This window comes from Triticum aestivum, chromosome 6B (assembly GCF_018294505.1).
Source record: "Triticum aestivum cultivar Chinese Spring chromosome 6B, IWGSC CS RefSeq v2.1, whole genome shotgun sequence".
NCBI lineage: Eukaryota > Viridiplantae > Streptophyta > Magnoliopsida > Poales > Poaceae > Triticum > Triticum aestivum.
Window position 1 is genome coordinate 666,868,850 of NC_057810.1, and position 8,267 is coordinate 666,877,116.

At 45.4% G+C, this 8,267-nt stretch overlaps 1 pseudogene; it reads left to right on the plus strand.

Moving 5' to 3' along the window:
• LOC123139561 (probable LRR receptor-like serine/threonine-protein kinase At3g47570) overlaps positions 1-8,267 on the plus strand; it is an 11,491-nt pseudogene extending 3,224 nt beyond the window's left edge.

The following is an 8,267-nucleotide window of genomic DNA, read 5'->3' on the forward strand; positions in this document are numbered from 1 at the left end:
AAGAAGATGATATCTCTTCTTATCTGAACCTTGACGGTGAAGATGAAGGGCGCCGTCAGCAAGATGATGCCGAACAAACGTCGATAAACGACGATCTTCAAATGGAAGTAGCAACCACCTCCGGCGCCGAGGTATATATATACATTGAGCCTCTGGTGATACAAACTAACTGATTTGAATAAATATGTGTGTACTAACGCGCGCGACTCTCTTTCTTATTTTAGCCCTCGGCCGGATCGTCGAAACAATCGAGTACGTCGTCAAAGCGTGGCGCAACCAAGACGATGAAACAAGGAGAAACATGCACCATCGAGGTTGTCGACAGTGCAACCGGCAGGCCGCTGGAGCCCCGCAAGAACGCCACCAAGTTTGTCAACCAATGCGGAGCCATTGTTAGAGACAACGTCTCGATCACCGTCCAGGAGTGGAATAAGCCAAAGAAGGCACGAATTGCTGGTTTCACTTTTGTCGATAAGAGAACAAAAAAGATTAAGGAATGCAGAGTAAGGAACATCCATGATGTTGGGTTCATTGACCCACACATCGTTAATGGATATGTGTTGGAGCATCACCCCGCCGACATGGAGGCAGACCTGTGGCAGTTTCTTACAAAGCAGGAACTCAGCAGGAACTCAAAAGTGATATTCTATTTCCTTACCATTTTGGGTGAGTGTTTCTGTCTTGAGCACATTCTCTTTTGTTTACTCCATGCATGGTATGTGGCCGGCTAATCGATGAGTTATGCATGACGTACTGTGCATGTATCGTGTCCGCAGGTTCCACTGGATTCTGCTAGTAATTAAAGTTGACACCTCAGAATGTCTCGTCCACGACTCTCTGAATAAGGATCCAAAGCTTTGGGGCGGCATGAGAAGAATGCTGCAGAAGTAATTATTTTCATTCATTTGCGCTCTATATCGATCGGCCTATTTCGTTCATTTCCTAATATCAAGTAACTAATAACTCTCTTGTTCATTTAATTTTCTTTGCCTCGTAGGGTTTGGAGACGGTTCGTAGATACAAAGGTCGGTGAATTCAAAAAAGAGCTAGAATTCAAAAGGTCAAAGGCTAAGAATGGTGAGGATATTCAGCCAGTGGGGACCAATCTATGTGCATACTATGTCTGTGAGATGATCCGGAGATACACCTCTGAGCGGGTTCCGAGTGATACCAATGCTCAGAGGAATAACCTCCGGATGATGCTTAGTCCAGAAGCTCGCTTCCGACCACTTCAAGAGGAACTAGCTGGATGGTTCAGGAGGGAAGTCCTCCATCCTAAAGGAGAACACCATTACGAGGACGTAGAACTTTATATGCATTAAATTATGTATGGAAACTTGTTCAAAATTGTATATGATCATCCGATGATATTGAATATATATTGTATATTCCTCTTGAATTCTTTTTGGTTCTAATTTCAAATTTGTTTGAAATTGTACATTCATATGCATGTATGTAGTACCGTAGAATATGTGAAACTCCTTCAAAATTAAAATAAAGCACAAAAGAAATAAAACAATACAAATTAAACAGAAAACAGGTTTAGGGGGGGGGGCTAAAACCCTAAACCTGCGGCGGCCTTTAGTCGCGGTTGGCCAGAAGAACCGCGACTAAAGGTCCTCCGCCCCGACGGCCGCCTGGCGCCCACGTGGACGGGCCTTTAGTCGCGGTTCTTAAGCAACCGCGACTAAGGGGGGGGGGCCTTTAGTCGCGCCTGTTTGGTCGCGGTTGCGCAACCGCGACTAATGGCAGTTGCGAACCGCGACCAAAGGCCCTTTTTCCACCAGTGTGTGTTTGCCAATTTGACCGGATTCTTATTTTATGGAAATGATAAGTTTTGGTGGTATTTCCGAATTGCGTTTGCCTTCATGCCCAACCAGACCAGTTGTGCACAATCAAAGAATAACACGAGTTGTTTGAAATGCAGTGATTTCTAGTGCTAGTATCATCTTACTTATCTGCTTGATCCTAGCACTAGTTGTCTTCTCAAAAAATAAATTAAGAGTACCATCTGTCAGAACAGCACCATTATCTCCGTCGTTCATGGATGACATGTATCCTCGAGTTTCTTACTCAGACCTGGCCCAGGCAACAGATGGCCTCACAGACAATAATATAGTTGCCACAGGATGGTATGGATGTGTTTATAAGGGCAGGCTGCTGCTGAAAGAGTCCGTAATTACTGTCGCTGTGAAGGTTTTTGACGCTGAGCAATCTGGATCTTCAAAAAGTTTTGTGGCTGAGTGTAAGGTGCTTAGCAAAATTCGCCACCGGAATTTGATTGGTATCAGAACTTGCTGCTCTGGCTTGAACCAAAATGACTTCAAAGCCATTGTATTTGATTTCATGCCTCACGGTGATCTTGATAAGTGGTTACATCAGGACACATATGCACCTAATTCAGTCAAAGTTCTAACACTAATGCAGAGACTGAGCATTGTCGCTGATATTGGGCGGCACTAGACTATTTGGACAACAACTGCCAGCCAGCAATAGTTCACTGTGACTTGAAGCCCAATAACATTCTTCTTGGGGAGGGCATGGTTGCTCATGTCGGGGACTTTGGCCTGGCGAAGATTCTCATGTGGAAGATTGTCGAAGCGTCTCAACCTCCAAACAGGAGGCCCGCAGGGTATATATTGATCTATTGGGGCGCACCACCCAATAGCGCATACATATCGTAACAGAGAGGAGATACATCGAGGGATTACAGGAGAAGAGATAGAAAGATAAATGAGTACATTGTTAAGATAAATCTATCTCTAACTACCTATGCGTTCTACACAAGATAATGGTTAACACTTCCCCTTAATCACAACTACACAAGTTGAGATTATGCTTAAAGTCTTCAAAGCTTCTTGTAGGAAGTGCCTTTGTGAACCCATCTGCAATCTGATCTTTAGAAGGTATGAATTTGATATCCAATTCTTTGTTTGCAACTCTTTCTCTGACAAAGTGAAAATCTATCTCAATGTGTTTAGTTCTTGCATGAAAAACAGGATTAGCAGAAAGATAGGTTGCACCAAGGTTGCCACACCAAAGTATAGGCGTGTGAGTATGTGATACTCCAAGTTCTCTTAACAAAGCTTGCACCCAAATAATTTCAGTTGTAGCATTAGCTAATGCTTTATACTCTGCCTCAGTACTGGACCTGGAAACAGTAGCTTGTTTCTTGGCACACCATGAAATCAAAGTAGGTCCATAAAAGATAGCAAATCCCCCTGTTGAGCGTCTATCATCCACACAACCAGCCCAATCCGCATCAGAAAAAGCACTGATGCGAAGAGACGAGGATTGTTTATAGCTAGACCAATGTGTGTTGTATTCTTTACATACCTCAAGATGTGCTTGGCAGCTGTCCAATGGGTTGTAGTAGGTGCATGCAAAAACTGGCAAACTTTATTGACTGCAAAGGAAATGTCAGGTCGAGTAAGAGTCAAGTACTGTAATTCTCCAACAATGCTCCTGTAACTGGTGCTATCTTCCTGATTCAAAAGTGCTCCTTCTGTCAAGGATAGCTGTTCTGAGCTGGACAAGGGAGTTGGAGAAGGTTTACAATTTTGCATACCAACTCTGCCTAACAGATCAGTCACATACTTTCCTTGTAATAAGTGAATGCCATGTTCAGTTTTCTTGACTTCTATGCCTAAGAAGTAATGTAAGTCCCCTAGATCCTTTAGAGCAAAATCTGCCCTAAGATATTTTAACAGTGCTGTTATTGCTTCATTATGTGAACTAGTCACAATAATATCATCAACGTAAATGAGAACAAAAATGATGGTCTGAAACTTGTTGTAAATAAACAAAGAAGTGTCATTCTTGGATGGAAGAAACCCAAGCTTTTGCAATTTCATACTCAACCGAGAGTACCATGCTCGAGGTGCTTGCTTGAGCCCATACAAAGCCTTGTCAAGTTTGCAGACATGAAACGACACATTTTTGTCCTCAAACCCAGGAGGTTGTTTCATATAGACCTCCTCTTCCAGAACACCATAAAGAAACGCGTTCTGTACGTCTAGCTGTCTGAGACTCCTCCCCCTGGAACAACAACAGAGAGCACAAGACGAATAGATGCAGCTTTGACAACAGGGCTAAAAGTATCTTCATAGTCAATGACATAGCGCTGTTTAAATCCTTTTGCTACCAAACGTGCTTTGAACCGATCAATTTTGCCATCTACTTTCTCTTAATTCTATAGACCCATTTGCAATCAATTAAATTGATACCTTCACGATGAGGAACTAGGTGCCACGTCTTATTGCGTGGCAAAGCAGAAAACTCATCCTCCATTGCTTGTTTCCAGCGTGAATCACCAAGAGCTTCATGCAGAGTCTTGGGTTCACTAGATTCACCTGTCAAGCAAGTCATGCAATATTTTTGTAATTACCCCCTGTTGAAGCCGTGTTCGTGGAGGTGTAGGAACGATCACAGGGGAGTCAGCCGCAGGAGATCCGGGCCACTGCAACAGCAGATCCTCTGCAGCACGGGATCCCGAGGCTGATTCAAGGGCAGCGGCGCGCGATCCGACCGCGCTAGGGGAATCATGCGCCGGTCGGGCCTCGAGAGCAGGTCGGTCAGTTGGTGCAGGCCCGCGCCAATGAGGCGCGACTGGTAAGGTGGTGGCGGGCCTAGCAGCGCCCGTGACGGGCCCAGCAACGCCTGGCGAGGGAGATGTGGGGCCCTCGGACCGACCAGCACAGCGTGAGCATGAGAAGCCGGGTGGGGAGCCCGACAGGAGCGGAGAGGCGGGCCCTGGCGTGATCCCGCGGCTGATCCGCCAGCGAGAGATTCGCCTATCCCATCTGGCGCAGGCACCTGGGGGATCCCGAAGCAGATCCACCGGAGGAATGCGTGCACATGAAATATTGCCCTGTAGCTTGATTTTGGACACCATTTTCAGCACTGTTTGCACCACTGTGATCTGTAGTAACTTCTGAAATAGAGTACTCAGGTAAACCATTAGGAGAGTTAGGCAAAACTTGATCATCACAATTATTTGCTTCCCCACTATCACTCTTTATGAGATGAGGAGCTAACAGTAGGATCTCTTTGTGAAGGAGAGCACCGACATTTGGATGATGTTTAGCAAAAGGAAATTGTGTTTCATCAAAGACAACATCGCGAGAAATATAGACACGACCAGTGGAGACATCTAGACACTTGACTCCCTTGTGTTGGCTACTATAACCCAGAAAAACACACTGTTTGAAACGAAACATGAGTTTTCTGTTGTTATATGGACGAAGATTGGGCCAACATGCACAACCAAAAATACGAAGAGGAGCATAATCTGGTTTAGTGTGGAAAATACGCTCAGTGGGTGTTTCATTCTTAATAACTCGGCTGGGTAGGATGTTAATAAGATGAACAACAGTGAGATAGGCTTCATCCCAAAACTTGAGGGGCATGGAAGCAGCCGCAAGTAGGGAGAGTCCCACTTCGACGATGTGTCTGTGTTTCCGCTCTGCGGAGCCATTTTGCTGGTGTGCGTGGGGGCATGATACATGGTGAGAAATGCCTAGCTTCTGAAAGAAAGAATTTAGCTTTTCGTATTCGCCGCCCTAGTCAGACTGGACAGCGGTGATCTTCCTATCAAACTTCCTTTCTACAAGAGCTTGGAAATTGAGGAAGACTTGAAACACATCAGACATTTTCTTAAGAAGATAGATCCATGTATACTTGCTATAATCATCAATAAAGCTAACATAGTATGCATGTCTCCCAACAGAGAGAGGAGCAGGACCCCATACATCTGAAAATATGAGTTGTAATGGCTTAACAGAAATGCTAGTGGAAACAGGATAAGGCAACTGATGGCTTTTTGCTCTTTGGCAAGAGTCACAAATAGTTTCAGAATTGTGCTCCCCAACAACCGGGAGTTTATTTTTACTAAGAATTTGTTTGACAATGGAAAAAGAAGGGTGGCCTAAACGGGCATGCCATCTCTCCAACGACAACTTGATGGCACTACACACTTGTTTATTGAATCGCTAACTTGAGGAATCAACGAGTACAGTCCATCCACGCATCTACCTCAGATAGAGGATTTGCTTCGTGACCTGATCCTTGATCAAAAAGAAGAATGGGTGAAATTCTAAAAATACATGATTGTCAAGGGCAATGCGATGAACGGATATGAGATTTTTTGATGAAGTTGGACAATGCAAAATATTATTGAGGTGGATATCTCTATGTGGGGAAGGAATAATTGAATGACCAATATTGCTTATCTCCATACCTGTACCATCAGCGTTGTGAACTTGCTCATGACCATGATATTTCTCATGCATGGTGACCTTCTCGAGCTCATGGGTGATGTGGTTGGAGGCACCAGAATCAGCATACCAATTGGTATCTACTCCATAAGACTTGTTGGCTGCTGTGGCAACTTTCTTTTTCTGTGAATTATCATCTGCATAGCGCCACTTGCATTGCTTTGCAATATGGTTAGTTTTTTTTGCAAATCTGACATTTTCCTTCATATTCATCATACCCTCTGAAGTTATTATTGTAGTTGTTCTGGCCTCCCCTGTTGTTGTTGTAGAAGGGGCAACCACCATTGTTGTAGTTGTGTTCTCCGCTGTCTCCGGAGTTGGAGTAGTGGCCACCATAGCCACCACCATGGTTGCCACCACCATCACCGTAGTGGCCACCACTGCCACCACCGTGGGAGTTGGGGTAGTGGCCGCCACCACCGCCGCCGTCATACCCACCAGGACGAGAACCACCGCCACCGCCACGGTAGCCTTTGGAAGGGCCACCTCATCCACGGGAGGCAGCGTTGGTCGATGATTTGAAGGCTTGGCCGCCGGTGCCTTGGAACATCTCAACCCTCTGGTCGAAGGTAGACACCATGTCGAAGAGTTCGTCGATGGTGGTTGGCTCAGGACGCACATCCATAGCGCTGATGATGGGCTGATATTCCATGTCGAGCCCGGATATGACGTGAGACACGAGTTCGTCCTCATCTATGGGTTTCTCGGTCGCTGCAATCTCATCAACAAGACCTCACATATAGCCCAGCAGCAGACTGGGTTCCCTTCTGAGCAGTGGTGAGGGAGATGCGGATGTGGTTGCAACGGGAGAGGGATTGGGCAAAGAACATGTTGGCGAGGGCAGACCAGATGGCATGGGAGGTTTCAAGAGATGCTACTTGGATTAGGACTTCTTTCGAGAGATTGCGGAGAAGATAGGCAACAATCTGTTGATCTTGGATAAGCCAAGGCGCATAAGCAGGGTTCACAGCCACCTGATCTTTGCCCTCGGCGTTCTTGCTGGTGATGGTTTTGGGTGGTGCTTCTAGGGTTTTGTCGACATACCCGAAGAGGCCCGCCCCCATGATCTGGGAACGAGCTTAGGCACACCAGAGAACATAATTGGAACGAGTGAGGGGTTCGGAGACGTTGTTGTTGAGGCCGTTAGAGATAACCGAGGTGGACGTCGACATTGTCGAGTTTGGAGGTGGAAGAAGGGTGGACGGGAGGGATAGCTAGACGAAGGGGAAGAGGGTAGCTCTGATACCATGTGGAAGATTGTCGAAGCGTCTCAACCTCCAAACAAGAGGCCCGCAGGGTATATATTGATCTGTTGGGACGCACCTCCCAATAGCGCATACATATCGTAACAGAGAGGAGATACATCGAGGGATTACAGGAGAAGAGATAGAAAGATAAATGAGTACATTGTTAAGATATATCTATCTCTAACTACCTATGCGTGCTACACAAGATAATGTTTAACATCTCATTGATCCAGAAGGCGAGCAATTGATCAATTAGAAGAGTTTAGTGGTTGGAACAATTGAATATGTTGCTCGAGGTAACTCATTTTTTTATCCTGTTTTTAGATCCAACAAGTGTTGGGGTGGTTTGACATATTATTAATGTGGGTTTGTGCACTGTAGAGTATGGTGAAGGTGGTCAGATTTCTCCATGTGGGGATGTCTATAGCTTTGGTATCGTGCTCCTTGAGATGTTTACATCAAAGACGCCTGCAGATGCAATGTTCACAGATGGATTTACCTTACTAGAGTATGCAAAGATGGCATATCCAACACAACTAATCGAGATTATTGACCCTCTTCTGCTATCAGTTGAGAATACACGGGGAGATATCAATAGTATCATGTACTTTGTCACAAGACTTGCCCTAGAATGCAGTAGCAAAGACCAACTGAAAGGTTGTCCATCAGAGATGTTGTAACTGAGATGAACAAGATAATGGCTTGCCATGCTGCAGGAGTAACTAGGCAAAGCAGTTCCGGGTGA